A 21,264-nucleotide genomic window follows, 5' to 3' on the forward strand; every position below is an offset into this window, starting at 1 on the left:
ACTTGTTTATGGGGTCCTCCCCCAGTATGCGCTACTCTACGGTCCTCCAGACCAACAGGTTAGTACACAGGGTGCACGCTGAATGGGCTATGCCTGTGTTGAGTGGGGTGGATGTAAGATGGTGGGGAGGGGAGCGAATGAGGAGTGCAACACACGACAGATGGGAACATGTGCCACATGGCAAGGTTGAGGAGGGGGGGCCCCTCACATCGACCATGCAGAAAAGTGATGATATTTCCTTTCCCACCCTGTACATGTCAAATAGGTCAGCGCCCATCAGAAGATCGACATTTGGCGTGCCATCGCCAAGGTTGTCCGGGCCCTGGGGGTCCACTACAGACGGGGCACCCACTGCCGAAAGAGGTGGGAGGACATCCGCCGCAGGACCAGAAAGACCGCCGAGTCTCTGCTGGGGATGGCCTCCCAACGTAGGAGGGGTGCCAGCCGCCAATTGACCCCCCTGATGTCCCGGATCCTGGCGGTGGCCTACCCCGATTTGGATGGGCGTGTGAGGATATCACAGCAGACACAAGGGGGTGAGTATCAGCACATTCTGCTATCTTTGCGCGCAGTGGAGGTGTCTGGGTTGGGGAGGAGGGCTGTGGGTAACTCAAGGCCAGGGCTTTTTCTGTAGGCTAGTCCCCTCCATTAGGCATGGCCCTGTGCCCCCGCCCCCCACCTCTGTAGGGTGCCAAGTACAGCTATCCATGGTCCTGCATCACCCATGTGTGCATTTGTCGTCCATAGACCTGTAGGCCTAGTCACAAGAACTGAGTAGTGTACCCCAATTGCGCAGCGTAGTGCAGGGGGCTTCTGTGTCTGTCCTCTCCGCCAACGGTGTTGCCAATGCATGCACTCAACCTGTCTTCATTTCTCCCCCCCACCCATTTTCTTTTTCTTCCTGTGCATGTGTGCATTAGCATCATCAGGCGGAGGAGAAGTGGCATCGGCGCACGAGAGAGCTGCATCTCACATGGCCCCGGAGGGCCATGCAACCGACTACGAGTTCACCAGTGAGACGGAGGGCGAGGGGAGCTCCACAACGGGGACCTGTGGAGACGTCAGCGACACCGACACGTCCTCGGAAGGGAGCTCCCTTGCGGTGGCGGCAACATCCGTGCCCACCGCCACAACAGGTACAGCCGCCACCCAGCACACCAGCCCCGCCCTCCCAGCAGCCCCTCAGCCTTCGCTCCGTGCCCGCTCACCCAGGAAGGTGGGCATCTCCTTCGCCCCAGGCACCTCAGGCCCTGCCCCAGTTACCCCTGCTGCCCTCAGTGAGGAGGTCATTGACCTCCTCCAGACCATCATTGTTGGGCAGTCTACCCTTTTTAATGCCATCCAGGGTGTAGAAAGGGAGGTGCATCGGAGCAATGCATACCTGGAGGGCATTCATTCGAGTCAGTCTGCCCATCAGCGATCGTTCAACGCTCTGGCCTCAGCACTGACGGCAGCCATTGTCCCCGTCTCCAGCCTCCCTCTTCTAACTCCCTCCACCCAGTCCCAGTCTCCTGTTCCTCAGCCTATCCCATCCACACCATCAGACTAGCCTGCACACACCTCAACACCCAAGGGCAGCTCATCCAGACATAAGCACCACAGATCCCACAAGCAACATCCAGATGCAGACATGCCATCAGTCACTACCACCTCTGTGTCCCCCTCCTCCTCGTCTCCCTCCTCCCTCCCTGTGACGTCTCCACTCACACCTGCATGCACACCACCATCAGCCAGTACTTCCATCACCAGCACACCCTCCATTACAGTCAGCACACGTGCAGTCACCACCCCCACTGCCATTTACACGTCCCCTGTGTCCTCTCCCACTGTGTCTGTCACCCCCTCTTTCAAACCACACAAACGCAGGCAGCCACCCACCCAACAGCCATCCACCTCACGACAGCCTCCAGCCCAAGCACCTGCACCCACAGAAAGCACACTTGACTCTCCTACAACCACATCCTCTTCCTCCACTCCCATACCCACTGCACCTACCCTTCCCATTGCTCCTAAAAAACTTTTCCTCTCCAAAATTAACCTCTTTTCATCACCTGACCCACCCCCTCCATCTGGTAAGAGTCCAAAGAGCACCTCAGCCACCACCAGCCCTGCATCTAGTATCACCATAGTGCAGGGCTATTGGAGTCCACCAGCTCCTAGGGAAGGAACATCGCCCAGCAGCAAGGGGACAGCCAGCCCACCCCCTGGGAACAGGACAAGAAAAATTAAGGGCCGGCGCGAAAAGCCTGAGACGGCTGCCACCAAGGAGAGTGGCCTTGCCCCGTCACCTGCCACATCATCTAAGGGAGGCAAGGGCCAGAGAGCTGCAGCGAAGGAGGGCAAGGGCAGCAGGGCGGAGAAGACATGCAGCAGGCGAGCACACCAGGAGGGCCCCACCAGCCCCATACCGTGTGTGACGGACGACACCCACGGGCCCAAGACTCCATCACAGGAGGGCCCCGCTACCGCAAGGTCGGAGGGCGACTAAGCGGGGAGTCTTGGCCAGGTCTGGCTCCCTTGAAAGACAGGACAAGCACCGCTGAACAGGGCCCCGCCGTGAAGAGCACCGCTGAACAGGGCCCTGCCAAGACAGGCACCGCTGAACAGGGCCCCGCCGTGAAGAGCACCGCTGAACAGGGCCCCGCCAAGACAGGCACCGCTGAACAGAGCCCCGCCGTGTCAAGCACCGCTCCACTGGGCCCTTCATCTCAAGCACCGCTCTGCTGGGCCCTTCATCTCAAGCACCGCTCCGCTGGGCCCTACCTGTCAAGCACCGCTCCGCTGGGCCCTTCATCTCAAGCACCGCTCCGCTGGGCACCGCCGTCTCAAGCACCGCTGGTCCATTGACAGTGCCGGTTCTGTGTCGAGCAGGTGTTCATGAAGCACTCTGGGCACCATGCCTCCTCCAATACCAGTGGAGTCGGTTATCCATCTGATGGACTGTGGCTTTGCACTCCCCAGGATTGAACAGTGGGCAACCCTCCCACTGTAGAGACTTGTGAGACTGTGGCTTTGCACTCCCCAGGATAATGCAGTGGGCAAACCACCCACTGTAGAGACTTGTGAGACTGTGGCTTTGCACTCCCCAGGATGGTACAGTGGGCATGGGGGCCCCTCGTGGATCTGGCGTCGTGGACTCATGTGGCTGAGGTGCCCCCCTTACCCTTCCCCCTGAGGTGCCTGTTGTTTTATCATCTGATGCCCCTGCAGTGTTCTCTCCAATGGTATCCGGTCTCCTGTGTGGGCTTTGCCCATGTGTTTGTAAACATTGGCCCACGGACTATGGATATTTAACGAACTGTGCAGGACTTATTGACTATGTTTATACTTTGCACTATGTTCATTATTTCTTTTGTATATTTCATATGGCATATTTACCATGACTTCAATGAACCTATTTTATACATAAATTTTAAACTTCATTTTAATTATGTCTTTGCATTCTTCCAGGGGGCTTGGGGGGTGTCACTCTGACTTGTTGCTCTGCATTGGTGTGTAGGTATTGGGGGGGTGGGTGTATCGCGTATGTGTGTGCACGTAACCTTTCCTCCTCCCCCCTCCCCTGTGTCGTAGGTGCAGTACTCACCGTTGTCGTCTGCGCCGGCGTTCACACTCGTGGTAGATGAGCAGGTAGACAATAGCTGATAGGATGTTTAATTCGGGTTCCATGCTGTCCAGATTCCTCGTGGAGTGTGTGGAGGTGAGCGTTTTCCCGTTCGTAGTCTGTTTCCGGCGTATTTTTATTGGCGGGGCTCCCGCCCCGGAAAAGGTGGCGGATTGGTGAGTTGTGATAGGGTGGGCTGTACATTGTCTGCCGCCTGCCTGTTGGCGGTGACCACCGCGCTGTTTGTCGGTCCCGCCGTGGCAGTCGGAGTGTTAAAGTGGCGGTCTGTGTTGGCGGTTCCCGCCAGGGTCAGAATTGCATTTTTTGGACCGCCTGCCTGTTGGCGGGTTGGCCGCCGCTTTATCACCGACCGCCAGGGTTGGAATGACCCCCATAGTGTGCACAGAGTCCGGGGGTTACCCAAGAGGCTTGACAGAGGCAATAATAGATAATACAAATGCTCTATTTATGGAAGTGTGGTCGAGCAGTTAGGCTTATCAGAGGGTAGTGTTAAGCATTTGTTGTAAACACACAAGCAATAAGTGAAGATACTAACTCATTGACTTAACTCCAGGCCAATAGGTATTTATATAGAAAAATATAATTTTGTTAATTTATTTCTAGAATCACAAGATCCGTTTAGCAGGTAAGTACATTAAATGAAAGGTACTTTACACAGTACCACTTAAAACTTTTAATGAAATCAACAGTGTACACAGTTTTCTTTAAAATGGCAAAAAGCTAATTTAAAAGTGGACACTGCAATTTTCAACAGTTCCTGGGGGAGGTAAATAAAGTACAGTTTTTGAGGTAAGTAACACACTTACGTGTTCAATCTCCTGGGCTTAGGTAGCCCACTGTTGGGGGTTCAAGAACACCCAGCACCAGCAACACAGGGCCGGTTATGTGCAAAGGTCAAACTGGAGCCAACATAAAGTTGGCCCCTATGGAGACGGGGGGGTACTCCGGTACCTTTCTGATTACAGGTAAGTACCCGTGTTGTCAGAGGGCAGACCAGGGGGGTTTGGAGGAGTACTGGAGGGGCCCCAAGTAGGCACAAAAACCACACCCTCAGTGGCATGGGGGCGGCCGGGTGCAGTGTGCCAACAGGGCGTTTGGTTCTCAATAGAAATCGATGGAGGGATCCGGAGGTCACTTAGACGCTGCAGGCAGGGCACGGGGGCCTCTCAGGCAAGCTACTGACTGGGCAAGCTTGAGGGCCACCTGCTGGTCGTTGCTGCACTGCTTGTCGGTTTCTCCCAGGCCTGGGGGCTGCGGGTGCAGTGCTTCTCCAGGTGACGGATCACTTCGTCCTTGGCAGTCGCGGTCAGGTGGGTCCTGGAGATTCCCTCGGCAGGCGTCGTCGTGGGGGTGCTGAGAGATCAGCCCAGGGAGGACACATCATTGGAGTTACCTGGGGATCCTCTCTGACTAGTTGGTTTCTCTGGACACGGGCCGGGGGCGTCGGGTGCAGAATAGTTGGAGTCACACTTCTGGAGTGAGCTGAGAGTCCCTTTATAGATGGTTTCTTTGTCTTCTTTTTGGACAGGTCAACTGTCCACAGGAGTTTATTGGTCCTCGGTGATGCAGGCAGTCCCCTGGAGGCTTTTCAGGGGTCACTGGTCCTGTAGAGCACATTGCTTCTTTTCTTTCAGCTTTTCGAGCAGGAGACGGACTGGTAGGGCTTGGGCAGAGTCAGTTGTTGTCTCCTTCTCGTCTCTGCGGGGTTTTCAGCTCAGCAGTCCTTCTTCTTTCTTGAGGTCATCAGGAATCCGGAAAGCTGGTTTCAGGGTCATAGATGGTTTCTTTGTCTTCTTTTTGGACAGGTCAACTGTCCACAGGAGTTTATTGGTCCTCGGTGATGCAGGCAGTCCCCTGGAGGCTTTTCAGGGGTCACTAGTCCTGTAGAGCATGTTGCTTCTTTTCTTTCAGCTTTTCGAAGCAGGAGACGAACTGGTAGGGCTGGGGCAGAGTCAGTTGTTGTCTCCTTCTCGTCTCTGCGGGGTTTTCAGCTCAGCAGTCCTTCTTCTTTCTTGAGGTCATCAGGAATCCGGAAAGCTGGTTTCAGGGTCACTCTTTAATACTAAATTTAGGGATGTGTTAGGGTCAGAGGGCAGTAGCCAATGGCTACTGTCCCTGAGGCTGGCAACACCCTCCTTCTCCCCGCACCCTCTGGGGAGGGGGGCACATCCTTATCTCTACTGGTCCTAATCCTCCATAGAAAGATGGAGCATTTCTCAAGAAGGGGGTCACTTCAGCTGTGGACACCTTAGGGGTGGTCCTGGCTTAGGGGGTGACTCATCCTGGTTTTTCTCATTATCCCTCTAGACTTGCTGCCAAAAGTGGGGGCTCGTCCGGGGACCAGGCATGTCCACTACCTGTAGTGTCCTGGGGCACTGTAACACCAGGATTGAACCTTTGAGGCTCACTGCCAGGTGTTACAGTTCCTGCAGAGGGAGGTGTGAAGCACCTCCACCCAGCACAGGCTTTGTTTCTGACCACAGAGTGCACAAAGGCACTCACCCCATGTGGTCAAAAACTCATCTGGAACTGGCAGGCTGGCACAGACCAGTCAGCCTTGCACTAGCAGTTGGGCTAACATACAGGGGACATCTCTAAGATGCCCTTTGTGTGCATTTCTCAATAAATCCCACACTGGCATCAGTGTGGGTTTATTGTGCTGAGAAGATTGATACCAAACTTCCCAGTATTCAATGTAGCTATTATGGTGCTGTGGAGTTCGCAATGAGAAACTCCCAAACCACATACTCAGTATGACTACCCTGCACTTACAATGTCTAAGAATTGACTTAGATACTGTAGGGGCATAGTGCTCATGCAGCTATTTCCTCACCTGTGGTATAGTGCACCCTGGCTTAGGGATGTAAGGCCTGCTAGAGGGGCGACTTACCTATGCCACAGGCGGTGTGTTGCGGGCATGGCACTCTGAGGGGAGTGCCATGTCGACTTTGGGGGTCATTATGACTTCGGCGGTTGGTGGTAATATGGAGTAAAGTACTGCCAACAGGCTGGCAGTACTTTCTTCATATTATGACATTGGCAGTTTGGCTTAAGCCAGACCGCCAATGTACCACACCGACCACCACAGCGGTAACGGCCGTCGGGCTGGAGACATCAATCTCCAGCTCGGTGTCCGTCACTTGCCCGCCTGCGGGTTTATGACCCCGCCTACACTATGGTTCTCGTGGCTTTCATACTGCCACGAAAAACCATGGCGGTAGGTACTATCAGTGATAGGGAATCCCTTCCCTGTCACTGATAGGGGTCTTTCCCACCCACCTCCCCCTCCACAGGTTCCCCCATCCCACCTTCCTTTCCAAACCCTCCCTTCATACACACCCCTCCCTTCACACACGCTCATATGCATACACACACCCATTCCCACATTCATCCACGCATGCATACATCCATTCACACACATATCCACACACTTACATACATACACACAGACATGCATTCACACAACTCAACATACATGCACTCGCACCCAAACATGCACACATATACAACACGCAACACACACCTGCATACAAGCACACACAGACATACACACACCTCCCACACACAACACCCCCCTCCCCTGTCGGAGCACCCACTTACCATTGTCCAGGGGGTCCTCCGGCAGGAGACGGGACGGGGCACTGCTGCCAGCAGCAGCGTCTGCCGTCAGAACACCGCCAGGCTGTAATCATTCTCATAATACAGCCAGCGGCGGTCTACTTGCACCCATACTAGACGTTACTGCCATCCGCCTATGGCCATGACCATTCTTCTGGCAGAAAACCAGCTGTGTTCATAATATGGTGGACGAATGGTACCTGTGGCAATGGTCTTTTGGCACCAGTCGCTGTGGCCGTAGGCAATTTCTATCGCCAATGTTATAATGAGAGCCTTTTCCTTTTCTCCCAACTAGCACACATAAGCTGCAAAGCAGTGTGCATTTACTGAGTGAGGGGTCCCGGAGGGTGGCATAGTACATGCTGCAGCTCTTAGTGACCTTCCCTGGCCACAGGGCCCTCGGTACCAGGGGTACTGTTAGAAATGGGGTCTTTGGTTGACAGTCAGGTTACCCCCTGTTCAAGCAAGGACCCTCACTCTAGTCAGGGTAAAAGAGAATCACCCTCAGCTAACCCCTGCTTACCCCCTTGGTAGCTTGGCAGAGCAGTAGGCTTAACTTCAGAGCGCTAGGTGTAAAGTATTTGTACCAACACACACAGTAACTTAATAAAAACACTACAAAATGACACAACAGATAGAACAATAGGAAATATTTATCTAAACAAAACAAGACCAAAACGACCAAAATCCGACATACACAAGTCAAGTTATGAATTTTTAAAGATTAAACTCAAAAATAGCGTTTAGAAACAAAAATGCTTCGATGAGATGTTAACACGGCGTCGTGACGGAGTTGTTCCCAACAAGCCGACACCAGCGGCGCCGGACACGGAGTTGTGTAGACCCCCAAGTACAGTACCTTTGGTGAAGAGTGAAAACAAGCCGATGCGCGAAGTCGGGGATCGCCGCGTCTGTGCGAAATGTTGAATACGTGCACTTCGAGCGGCGTCGGTCACGACGTGGTGCGGCGACTTCCACGGAGTCGGGACTACAGCAGGGCTGCAGTGGCGTTGGGCCTGCGAAGAGCGTCGCGTTCCAGCGAAGGTCACAGCGTCGGGTGCAGGCAGCGTTACCGGATTCAGCAGCGGCGTTGGTCCGGAGTCGTCCGAAGTCGATTTCCTTGGATTTCCACCAGCTTTCCTTTCAAGGGCCCAGGGACTGGATAGGGCACCACTTGTCAGAGTAGGAGTCTCTCCAGAGACTCCAGGTGCTGGCAGAGAGAAGTCTTTGCTGTCCCTGAGACTTCAAACAACAGGAGAAAAGCTCTAAATCAAGCCCTTGGAGATTTCTTCACAAGATGGATGGCACACAAAGTCCAGTCTTTGCCCTCTTACTCTGGCAGAAGCAGCACTGCAGGAAAGCTCCACAAAGCACAGTCACAGGCAGGGCAGCACTTCTTCCTCAGCTATCAGCTCTTCTCCAGGCAGAGGTTCCTCTTGTTTCCAGAAGTGTTTCTCAAGTCTGTAGATTTGGGTGTCCTTCTTATACCCATTTTAGTCTTTGAAGTCACCTTCAAAGGGGACTCACATCTACTTGTGAAATCTGCATTGTCAGAGGCAGGCACAGTCCTTTCAGATGAGAGTGACCACTCCACTCCTCCCTCCTAGAAGAGATGGCTAATCAGGAAATGAAGGTTACACCTCAGCTCCCTTGTTGAAAAACAACCCAACTGTCAAACTGACCCAGACAGGGAATCCACAAACAAGGCAGAGTCACCGAATGGTTTAAGCAAGAAAAATGCTCACTTTTCAAACACACAATCTTAAAATCAACTTTACTAAAAGATGTATTTTTAAATTGTGAGTTCAGGGACCCCAAACTCCACATGTCCATCTACTCTCTAGGGGAATCTACACTTTAATCATATTTAAAGGTAACCCCCATGTTATCCTATGAGAGAGACAGGCCTTGCAACAGTGATAAACGAAGTTGGCAGTATTTCACTGTCAGGACATATAAACCACATTTCTATATGTCCTACCTTATCCATAAACTGCATCCTGCCCTTGGGGCTACCTAGGGCCTACCTTAGGGGTGCCTTACATGTAAGAAAAGGGAAGGTTTAGGCCTGGCAAGTGGGTACTCTTGCCAAGTCGAATTTATAATGTAAAAATACACACACAGACACTACAGTGGCAGGTCTGAGACATGATTACAGGGTTACTTATGTGGGTGGCACAACCAGTGCTGCAGGCCCACTAGTAACATTTGATTTACAGGCCCTGGGCACCTCTAGTACACTTTACTAGGGACTTAACAGTGAAACAAATATGCCAATCATGGAGAACCAATTACGTACACATTTTAAACAGGAGCACTTGCACTTTAGCACTGATTAGCAGTGGTAAAGTGCCCAGAGTAACAACAACAGTAAAATCAAAGTCCAGCACACATCAACAACCTGGGGAACAGAGCCAAAAAGTTAAGGGAGACCACTCGAAGGATGAAAAGTCTAACAGGTACCTTTTACAAGGGTCTTAACTGTGTGCCAGGGCTGTGCCAATTGTGGAAACAAAGGTACAGTTTAATTGAAAGAACACTGCTGCTGGGGCCTGGTTAGCAGAGTCCTAGCACACCTCCAATCAAAGCTGTCATCAACACTAGGCAAAAAAGCAGGGGTGACCATTCTAACAGTGGCATTTTCACAAAGAATGCAACACATAACTCCATTGCTGCTTAGGGGTAAATAACCACTTCACTCTTTACTCCCCACTCATCCCAACACACTGGGCATCTTTTGGGATTTTAACAATGGTTGTCTTTCAACTTCACACATCCCTCTCGCCATGCACAGAGCATCTTCGAAATGGGTATCTTCCAACACTCACACATATCTACACACAGGACATCTCCACAATGGGTATTCTTTCAACCCTCACACATCGCCTCACACATGATATCTTTGCAATGGGTGTCTTTTCAACCCTCACACATCCCTACACACTGGGCATCTTCACATTGGGTATCTTTGAACCCTCACACATCACTACACATAAGGCATCTTCACAATGGGCATAATGGGTATCTTCGGCAGCAGGCAAAGGGTATCTTTTAGCCCTGGCTCATCCTTGTAACAGAACTCTACATAAACTTAGAAACACTCATCAAACAACAAGGGAAACTCACACTCATTTCCACTCACAAAAATTCCTTACAAACTAGGGTGCAATAAACCTTTCCTCAACTATCTTCACACATACACTGCATACCATGTCGAACCAGGAACCCTACATGCACCCACACACTCTCTTGCATACCTTGCAGTGCCAAGGACACTATGGCCCTCATTACAACCCTGGAGATCAGTGTTAAAGTGGCGGTAATGCCGCCAACAGGCCGGCAGTAAAAAAAATGGGATCATGACCACGGCGGAAACTGCCAACACATACAGCCACTTTAACACTCTGACTGCCATGGCGGTAGCAAAAAACACCGTGGCGGTAACCGGCAACAGCCAGGTGGAAGAAAATGTACCGCCTACCCCATTACAACACGCCCATCCGCCAGCTTTTCCGGGGCGGTACCAATGCCATTGAAAGCACGGCAGAAACAGTACTTGGAAAGGAAACCACTCACCTCTCGACACTCAAGGAAGAACCAGGACACCATGGATCCCAAGCTGCATGTCCTGCCCATGCTGGTGTACCTTCTCATTATCAGGAGCACCAAGGCAGTGGCGACGACCACGGTGAGTAGAGCACCTAGTAGACAGGGGAGGGGTGGAGGAAAAAGAGAATGACACACACACGCAAGACGCAACACGCAACATCCCCACCCCCACCCTCACCCCCAATACCATACACGCAAACACATGGAACAGAATTACATATGCACCCCGTAACCCTCTGGAAGAACGCAAGGACAAAAGGAACGGAGTCAAATTAGTGTAATATTAGAATTCTAGAGAAATATGTTCATAAATAAATAAACAGAATGTACAATATATACAATATATACAAAATGAGGGACAATGTCCACACAAAAATAGTCCGTGGCCCACTGGGCCATAACACGTAGGCCAAGCCCACACTTGATTCCTGCCTCAAAATGGAGAGAACATTGCAGGGACATCAGGTTGAAAACACACAGGCACCTCAGGGGGACAGGGAAGGGGGGGACCTCAGCCGGAAGATGGGACAACGCCACTGCTCCTGGAGGGAGCTCCATGCCCACAGCGATGTCCTGGGGAGTGCAAGGCCACAGTCTCCCAAGTGTATCCAGTGGGTGATTTGCCCACTGCTTGGTCCTGGGGAGTGCAAAGCCACAGTCTCTCAAGTGGGGGGTTTGCCCACTGCTTGGTCCTGGGGAGTGCAAGGCCACAGTCTCTCAAGTGGGTGGTTTTCCCACTGCCTGGTCCTGGGGAGTGCAAAGCCACAGTCTCTCAAGTCTCCAAGTGGGTGGTTTGCCCACTGCTTAGTCCTGGGGAGTGCAATGCCACAGTCTCTCAAGTGGGTGGTTTGCCCACTGCTCAGTCCTGGGGAGTGCAAGGCCACAGTCTCTCAAGTGGGTGGTTTGCCCACCGCCTGGTCCTGGGGAGTGCAAAGCCACAGTCTCTCAAGTCTCCAAGTGGGTGGTTTGCCCACTGCTTAGTCCTGGGGAGTGCAAGGCCACAGTCTCTCAAGTGGGTGGTTTGCCCACTGCTCGGTCCTGGGGAGTGCAAGGCCACAGTCTCTCAAGTGGGTGGTTTGCCCACTGCCTGGTCCTGAGGAGTGCAAAGCCACAGTCTCTCAAGTCTCTCAAGTGGGTGGTTTGCCCACTGCTTAGTCCTGGGGAGTGCAAGGCCACAGTCTCTCAAGTGGGTGGTTTGCCCACTGCTTGGTCCTGGGGAGTGCAAGGCCACAGTCTCTCAAGTGGGTGGTCTGCCCACTGCTTGGTCCTGGGGAGTGAAAAGCCACCGTCTCACAAGTTGGTGGTTTGCCCACTGCTGGGTCCTGGGGAGTGCAAGGCCACAGTCTCTCTAGTGGGTGGTTTGCCCACTGCCTCGTCCTGGGAAATGAAAAGCCACAGTCCCCCAAGTCTCTCAAGTGCGTGGTTTGCCCACTGCTTAGTCCTGGGGAGTGCAAGGCCACAGTCTCTCAAGTGGATGGCTTCTTCCACTGGTTCTGGAGGGGGCATTGTGCCCAGTGTGGTTCATCCTGCCAAGGATAGGGTGAGTGGATGCCTTTCTCCACTGGTTCTGGAGGGGGCTTTGTTCTCAGGGATGCAGCACTTGGGGTGTGCCAGGTCACAGTCCCTCACCTGAGTGTCAGACCCACGAGATTTGCAGTTGTCAGGAGGCACGATAGTCCATGGAGGCAGAGATACAGTCCATCCACTGGCGGCTATGGCTGCCCAGTGGTGGTAGTGCTGGCGCTGGTGGGGGTGCTGCCAGTGGTGGGGGGAGGCTCCAGCTCTTCTCCTGCAGCCTTGGACGGCTTCCCACTGGGGCTGTTGCTGCTGGCAGTGGTGCTACTGTCAGCCGTGCAGGTGGCAGTGCTTCTGGAGGGGCTTGCAGCGGTGCAGGTGGCGGTGCTGGCCGCGGTGAAGGTGCTGGTGCTGCCAGTGGGGGGGGGGGGCTCCAGCTCTTCTCCTGCAGCCTCAGACGGCTGCCCACTGGTGCAGCTGCTGCTGGCAGTGGTGCTACTGTCAGTGGTGCAGGTGGCGGCGCTTGTGGCGGGGGTTGCGGCAGTGCAGGTGGCAGTGCTGGCTTAGGTGGAGGTGCCGGTACTGCCAGTGGTGGGGAAGGCTCCATCTCTTCTCCTGCAGCCTCGGATGGCTGCCCACTGGGGCTGCTGCTGCTGACAGTAGTGGTGCTTGCGGTGGTGCAGGTGTCAGTGCTGCCCGCGGCGCAGATGGCGGTGTGGCGATTGTGCTGGTAGCCACCAGGCCTTCATCTGCAGGCTCGGACGGCTGAAGTGCCTTGGCTGGTGTTTTGTGCCCCTTCCTGCCCTTGGCAGATGGTGGTGTCACCTTCGGCCTGGCAGCTGGAATCTTTGAGGTGGCCTTGCTGGGTGGTTGTGGCTCCTTCCCCTTACTGGATTCTGTCCCCTTCTTCACCTTGCCAGGTGGCAGAATGTTCTTTGTCTTGGTAGGGATTGGTGGTACACTGGCTAGCCTGACAGATGGCCCCTTTGAGCATCTGACAGCTGCAGGAACCACAGTGGATGTGAACTTGGTGGCTGAGGTGGTGGGCTGGGTTTTGGCCACCCTGGCCCGAGGGGAAGGACGGGGGGAGGGGTAGGTAACAGGTCAATGTTGGCTAGGAAAAGCTTCTTTGGGACATTGGAGTGGGAAAAGGGTGAAGGTTTGGGAGTGGAGGAAGAGGGAGTGGTTGTAGGAGGTGTCAGTCTGCCGTGTTTGGGTGCAGGTGCATGAGCTGGATGCTGTTGTGAGGTAGATGGCTGTTGGGTGGGTGTGTGCTTGCGTTTGTGTGCTTTGGGAGGAGGGGTCACAGACACAGTGGGAGAGGACACAGGGGACGTGTGCATGGATGTGTGGGTGGTGATTGCCAGTGAGGGGTGTGTAGTGGTGGGCGTGCTGGTGATGGAGGTAGTGGATGAGGATGTAGTGCATGCAGGTGTTAGTGGAGGCACTACTGGGAGGGAGGTGGATGAGGAGGATGAGGAGGAGGACACAGTGGAGGCAGTGGATGTTGGTGTGTCTGCATGGGGATGATGCTTGTGTGAGTGCCTGGGAGATGCAGTGGTGCTTGTGTTTGCCTGAGCCACTTTTGCAAGTTGATTTGGGTGAATGCTGGTCTGAAGGTGTGCTTGGGATAGGCTGGGGTTGAGGGGATTGGGACTGGTTAGAGGAAGTTGGAGGGGGGAGGCTAGAGACAGGGACAATGGCTGCCATCAGTGCGGAGGCCAGAGCCTGAAATGCTCTCTGTTGGGCCGCCACGCCAGAGTGAATGCCCTCCAGGTACGCATTTGTTTGTTGCAAATGCCTCTCGACACCCTGGATGGCATTCAGAATGGTTGACTGCCCAACAGTGATGGATCTCAGGAGGTCAATAGCCTCCTCACTGAGGGCAGCAGGGCTGACTGGGGCAGAGCCTGAGGTGCCTGGGGCGAACAAGATGCCCACCCTCCTGGGTGAGCAGGCGGCATGGGAAACACGCTGAGGGGCTGCTGGGAGGGCGGTTCTGGTAGGGGGGTGAAGGCTATATCTGTTGTTGGGGTGGGCACAGAGGTGGCCACCACCAGCAGGGAGCTTCAATGGGAGGACGAGTCGCTGTCTGGGGTGTCCCCTCCTGTCTCCTTCTTGGTGCTCCCCTCTGTCCCACTAGTGCCCTGACCATCGGTGGATTCGGCCTCCAGGCCCATGTGGGATGCAGCTCCCTCTGTCGCCGGTGCCTCTGCTTCTCCGCTCCTCCGCCAGATGATGCTAACGCACACTAGGACAGGGTGACAAAACAAAAAGGGGGGGAGAGACAGAGGAAACACTTGGTCAATGCCAGCAACAACACTAAAGCTGTTGTACACAATACACAGGGATCTGTCCTATGCACTAGGCCATTCTCTACCAGTTACAATGCTAGTCACCAGCCTATGGGTGACATGGCATAACTCCATCAGCTGCACACCTGAAACCCACAGGACCCTGCCCAGTAGTAGATGCCCAATAGCACCATTGGGTCATGAAATGGATAGCAAATACACTAGTCATTGTGTCCTGTGTCGGAACCGAACACAAAGGAGGACCCATGCACAGTCACAATATGCTCCCTTTAGGCCGGTCACTCACACTGCACCGCAATACTGCACAAAAATACATGTCTGCTCACCTCAGGCATAGGAACAATTAAATGTATACAATTGTCCCTCACAACACCAAAAATACACCAGCATCACATCTACAAATACAACCACACACTCACATTCCTCACCTGCCATAGACTGTCATCACATTCAACACACATATGCATTGATGTGTCATAGAACATAAACATTACTCCGAGAAATCAGGCCTGCAAATGACACACGCACCACCCACATTGGAATACAATCGAAGGACAAAGCGATGCACAGTAGTCATGTGGACAAATATCCCAAGCTCACTAAGCAAACAATACCTACACAAGAGGGATTGGGCCAGCAGGAACACTCAGGGAAGGAGGCTGCTCTGGAACACATATCAATTTGCACATGCCTCTTAAACAACATTTGCACAGGAACTGGCCCTTCATGTATCCCAGGGACAAACAATACTAGAATCAAATTACATGCTATCGGCACAATGTGGAAAAGCAAGTCAACAAAGGACATAAAACTTCCACTGCATGGGGCATATATGTACTTGAAGTAGCTGCAAGTTACACACAGCTAAATGGACACATGAACAGTCAATTGCAAACAGTTTGCACCATTGAATACCCTCCCTGTCAGCACAACAAAACTCAAGCTGCTACTCATTATATGAATCTATAATCCATATTAGGGTGACATGTCTAACACCAAACATGCTCACATTAGACAACACAAGATGAAATACTTGCCATACCAAACAGAACACGATGCTGCGACACCACAATTGCATTTACACCCACATATTCATACAGTCAATGTATAACCTTGTCGTGGGGGGCAACAGCACAGTCCACAAAGTCAGTTACTGCAAACAACAGTAATTGGATCAGTAAGAAAGCTGAAACACACACAACTTAAGGCAGACAACACAAGATTCTCAGGAACAACGTAAAGGTAGAAAAGGAATTGCAGGACAAGTGTATAACACAAAAAACAACTGTTTGGGTTTGATTTCAAATAAGTTTCAATAGTCCAAAGTGATTGGCCAGTCCATAAGCTTTGGCACATGGTACCATCACTTGATTCCGAACTGCCAGGGAACCTCCACAGGAAGGAGCATCGACTGTGCAGGCAGGACCCTCAGGGATAATCTTTTGGGGGTCGAATTTGGGAGTGGTGAGTTTGGTCTTTGGTTTGGGAGGGGTAGACTGCTTCTTGGGATGAGTGAGCTTCTTCTTAGTGTATGGATATTGGTGCTTGCAGGGGGCAGGGGAGGATTTGGAAGTGGAAGGGAGGGGTTAGGAGATGGGTTGGGACCACTTGGGTTTGGGCCGGGGTGGAGGGAACAGGGGAAAGGTGAAGGCCAAACAAAAAAGGTTTCTTAGGGATGTGGGGATGGCCAGCAGAAGAGGGTGGCGATTTGAAGGTCAGGAGAGAGGTCTGCTGTGTTGGTGTGGATGTCATGGGTGCGTGCATGTGAGAGGTATGCTTGTGTTTGGGTGATGTTGGTTGCATGGGAGAGTGAGTGTGTTTGTGTGTCTTGGAGGGCAGGGAGGTGGAGATGCTTGCCATGGAGTGGTGAATGTGTGTGTGTGTCTGGGTGGTGTCTGTGGGTATGCTGGATGTGGTAGATGTCGGTGTGTCTCTTTGGGTGGTGTCTGCGGGTATGGTGGGTGTGCTGGGTGTTTCACTGACTGTTGTGGTGGTGCTTGTCAGTATGCTTGATGTTGTGTGTGTTACACTGGAGGTGGTGAGGTGTCTGGGGAAATGGTGACTGATGTTGTATCTGTGGATGTCTGTTATTTGTGTGCATGTCAGTTTGTTTTGTGGTGCTTGTGTCTGTGTGTGCTGCTCTTGTCTGTTGAGGTGGGTGAGTTCTGATTGATCTTTGTGCTTTGGGTAGGTAGGAGAAGGGGAGTTGGATTAGGAAGAGGGATGTGGAGGCGGGATGAAAGGTGGGGGGTGATTGGCTGCTGTCAGTGTGGAGGTCAGAGACAGAAAGGATCTCTGTAGGTCAGACATTGCACCATGAATGCCTTCCAGGAATGCATTTGATACTCCTAAGGAGGTAGATATCCTCCTCACTGAGGGCAGCAGTAGGAATAGGGGCTGGAGCAGAGGTGCTGGCAGCAAATGGTGAGTGTGCATGGCCAACTGGGTGGGCAGCAAAAGAGAGGGTTGGAAGACAAAGTAGGTACTGGGGAATGCCCTGATGTGTCCACCACCACTAGGGAATGTCCCCTAGAGGAAGAATCTGATAATGAAGAGGATGGTCCGGTCTCTCCTGTGGCACCCCCCTACTCCCCTCACCCTCCGGGCCGCTGGGTCGCTCTGTGTTAGTGGTGTCTTGACCTGAGAACCTGTGACCAGATGCTTCTCCACTTGTCTGTGCCCTGTCCCATCTAATTGCCAGTGCTGATGCTGCAAATACAAAGAGAAATACAGTCATCACATGTCCATGATCACAATTTAACAACAGCTCTGTTTAGCAAAGATTACCATGAGGTCAAGTAGGCCCCAGCTATAAACTCCACCTAAGTGGCCCACACATCTGCCATACCATATGCATGCATGTAATCTGAACTGTCAACAGTTGTCCACAGGAAATGAAGGATCTCAGACAACTACAATTGCATGACTGAAGTTGTACAATCACAGTAACCATTCAGCAAGTACGAGACCTCATGATGGTCAAAGCTTTGCCCCATGGAGCAGACCTCAGTTACCTATTGTCATACCCTTTGTCATACAATAGTAGGCCAAAGCCAAATGCATTCCCACAGATCACACACAAGATCATGCACACATCTATTTTTCACATACCTAATGACCCAACAATAAAAAATGATGCTCCAAAATCCTGCTATATTGATGACAAAGTACTTAAGTATGGGGAAGGTGATATGGAAATACTTATGTCGCACTGGAAACATATCAACAATGCACACTTCACCAAGTGATATTTGTCCCAATAGCGTAATGGAGGTAGTGTTAATGTTGCTTAAATATGCCACACATGTGGCATGGAAATGGACACTGTAGACATCATGTGCAATATGTCAGGGAAAAATGTCCCCAAAACTCCACAACACACTGAATCAGCAAGCCCCAGGGTAATCACAAAAAATGTCTGGCACCCCTTATAATGACATACTCTGAGTGCATCAGTAGACACCATTAGCCCTTTGGATGTTGGAGAGACCCTGAGATTTGCAAGTACGTGTTGAAAGCCATCACCGTGTTTCCCAATTGGAAGCTATAGCATTGTCTCTACTGTGGTCATGTAGACCCAGATGTCTTTCTGTGGAGGAGTGCTTGCACCCAAACACATGTGATTTCAACATAATTGCAAGTCACTCCATGATGCATGCCAACTGTCAGATCACAAACCTTATCCATTGCACATGTGCAGTGCACTTTGCTACATGTTTGCCACATCAATGGCAGAGCAATGCGCATTGTGGCTCAAAATGCTAGGCCCACTTATCATGCCCCTCATGACTGCTATTGTAGTTGTACATGCCAAATGATGTGCTATGAAGCATGAGGGAATGTGTCAGCCAGTAAACAATGGTGGCACACTCCTGTATATGGTGTATCATGAAATGTACCCCCATTGTGAATGGCTTATTCTACACACAGGTTGCTATGCACACATATGTGAGGGAATCCAGACATCAGCCCATCAACATAGGTAGACAAAGCATGAAACAACAGTTTACAATTGTTTCCAAAGGAGAAAGGGACACCTGCTGACCATGTAGGCACAAGTAAGGTTGGCACCAGTAATGGCATTTAAATCATGTGAATGGGCAATCCACACTTACCAAGGAAAAGTGTTGATCCATAGATGCACGCAAATTACAATGTAGGCTCTGTCACATGTATAATGGCCACCTTCAAATTACAGACTGCAGTGAGGCACCAATACCCATCAGACGCTAAAGACAACTAGACTCAATATACTCATTTACCCAGGCACATGGCTGAGGACAGTGATCCATCACTTACTTACCTTTGGCCAGTAACATTGATGAGTAGTGGTCTGTTGCATAGAATTTACACACACTACAACAACAAACAGTACTTGATTGGCCAACATACACTCCCATGTTTCATCCCTGGGATTGTACACAGTTGTGTCCTAAGTCTCTGGGCCAATAGGCAAGGCGCATCAGTATACAGCACATGACATGTCTACACAAACAATCACTCATCTACTGTGTGACACGTGGATCATCCATAAGTACCATTTACTTAGCAATGTGACAGGCAGACATATGCACTGTACTCATCCCCTTGTGGCTGCTGTGCTGTCCTCGGATGCCCATTAAGCTCTGGGTAGGCCACAGCCAGAATGCGGGTCATTAGGGGGGTTATGGTTTTATGGGCACCCAACCCACATTTGGAGAAAATCACAGGCTGGACCTCAAAGATTTTTCTGGTCCAGCATCTCAGGTCCCCTCACCTTTTCCTGCAGTGGGCCCTCCGCAGGGTCTGCACCTTCCAAGTGATGGCTCTACATAGTGACATCTTTTGATGGGCGTTGACCTGCATGGGTGCAAAAGAAAAATCAAGAGATTATAATCTCAAATTTCATCACAAATTGGTGAGTCACATATATGTCAGTAACACCAAACTAGGACCTTTCTATTTGTCAATTCTCCCCAAGTGTGACACACACAAACACAATAAGTACAGGGACATGACTACAGACATACATGTGTCCAACTGCAGACTATCCCACGACCCTGCTCTGGGCCTACAATTAATGAGAACGCTTTTTGACATCAGGTAGCCCTTGCTCTAGCAACTTGTACTGTGATGCGAGCCACTAGGGAACACTACACACTTCTGTTGCTTCTGAAGGCATGAGTGTACCAACACATTCACACAGAATGACTCACTGCATGCAGTACCTACAGGCAACTGCCAGAGTACAAACTCCTACATTACACATGTGTAACATTGAAGGGGCTGGAAGGGTGGGGACAGAAAGTGTCTTCCCAGTCCATGTGTGGGCATTTCGACTAACAAATTATGACTCATGACACTTCAGGGGGTGGCGTTCCGATCTGTGTTCCTGTACCACAAAACACTCCTTTGGATATAAGTGTTCATGCTACAGAGATGGTATCCAACAAACAAAGACATGCATTGTGCAGTTTCTGCTATGTGACCAAGCTACTTAGTCACATATCATGGCCTCCCAGGGATCAACACACTGTCTGCACCGTGGCGCTGTCAATTATGCAATATACCTGCACAGGATAAGTATGACCTGTGGGAAGGTTACAAAAGAACTGTGGGGGTAAGGGACCTGTCATGAGTGTTAGACACACACTGACAATGACACTAAGTACACATATATACTAGATTAATGATTTACCGCTGTACACATTCATAATCTAGTCAAAGCACTGAGGCATTCAGGGAAGCTTTTCCCACCAGAGCCTCATATTGGCCTCTTGACCGGATCTGCTGGGGTATAGGGAGTAAGCACAGTACCACAGTTGCATAACCACAGAGACTCTCCCACAGCCTTGACTAGGTCCCATACTGGGAGATACATTTGACAGGCCCTGATCTCTGCAAGCTGTGCTGACAAAACCTACATGACACTCCATTCACATCACTTCCATATATGACAGTACATCATGTGGCCAACAGCAATTTGGCATGTGGTATGTGTGGCAACCTAAGGGGCAGAGCGAGTCATGATATGCCTTCCACACAATAGTTTAGCAGGGGCAAATGTGTTTTGAAAGAGCTGTGGCACTAGATACATTGCTAACATGACTCTCAACTGACTCATACAACATGCATACTCAGCTCATGCTGTCATGCACGTACATTATGGGGGTCATTCCAACCCTGGCGGTCGGTGATAAAGCGGCGGCCAACCCGCCAACAGGCAGGCGGTAAAAAAAATTGAATTCTGACCCTGGCGGGAACCACCAACACAGCCCGCCACTTCAAAACTCCGACCGCCACGGCAGGACAAACAAACAGCGCAGCGGTCACCGCCAACAGGCAGGCGGCAGACAATGTACCGCCCACCCTATCACAACTCACCAATCCGCCACCTTTTCCGGGGCGGGAGCCCCGCCGATAAAAACACGGCGGAAACAGACTACAAACGGGAAAACGCTCACCTCTATACACTCCACGAGGAATCTGGACAGCATGGAACCCGAATTAAACATCCTACCAGCTATTGTCTACCTGCTCATCTACCACGAGTACGAACGCCGGCGCAGACGACAACGGTGAGTACTGCACCTACGACACAGG

Source organism: Pleurodeles waltl, chromosome 8, assembly GCF_031143425.1.
Source record: "Pleurodeles waltl isolate 20211129_DDA chromosome 8, aPleWal1.hap1.20221129, whole genome shotgun sequence".
NCBI classification, from domain to species: domain Eukaryota; kingdom Metazoa; phylum Chordata; class Amphibia; order Caudata; family Salamandridae; genus Pleurodeles; species Pleurodeles waltl.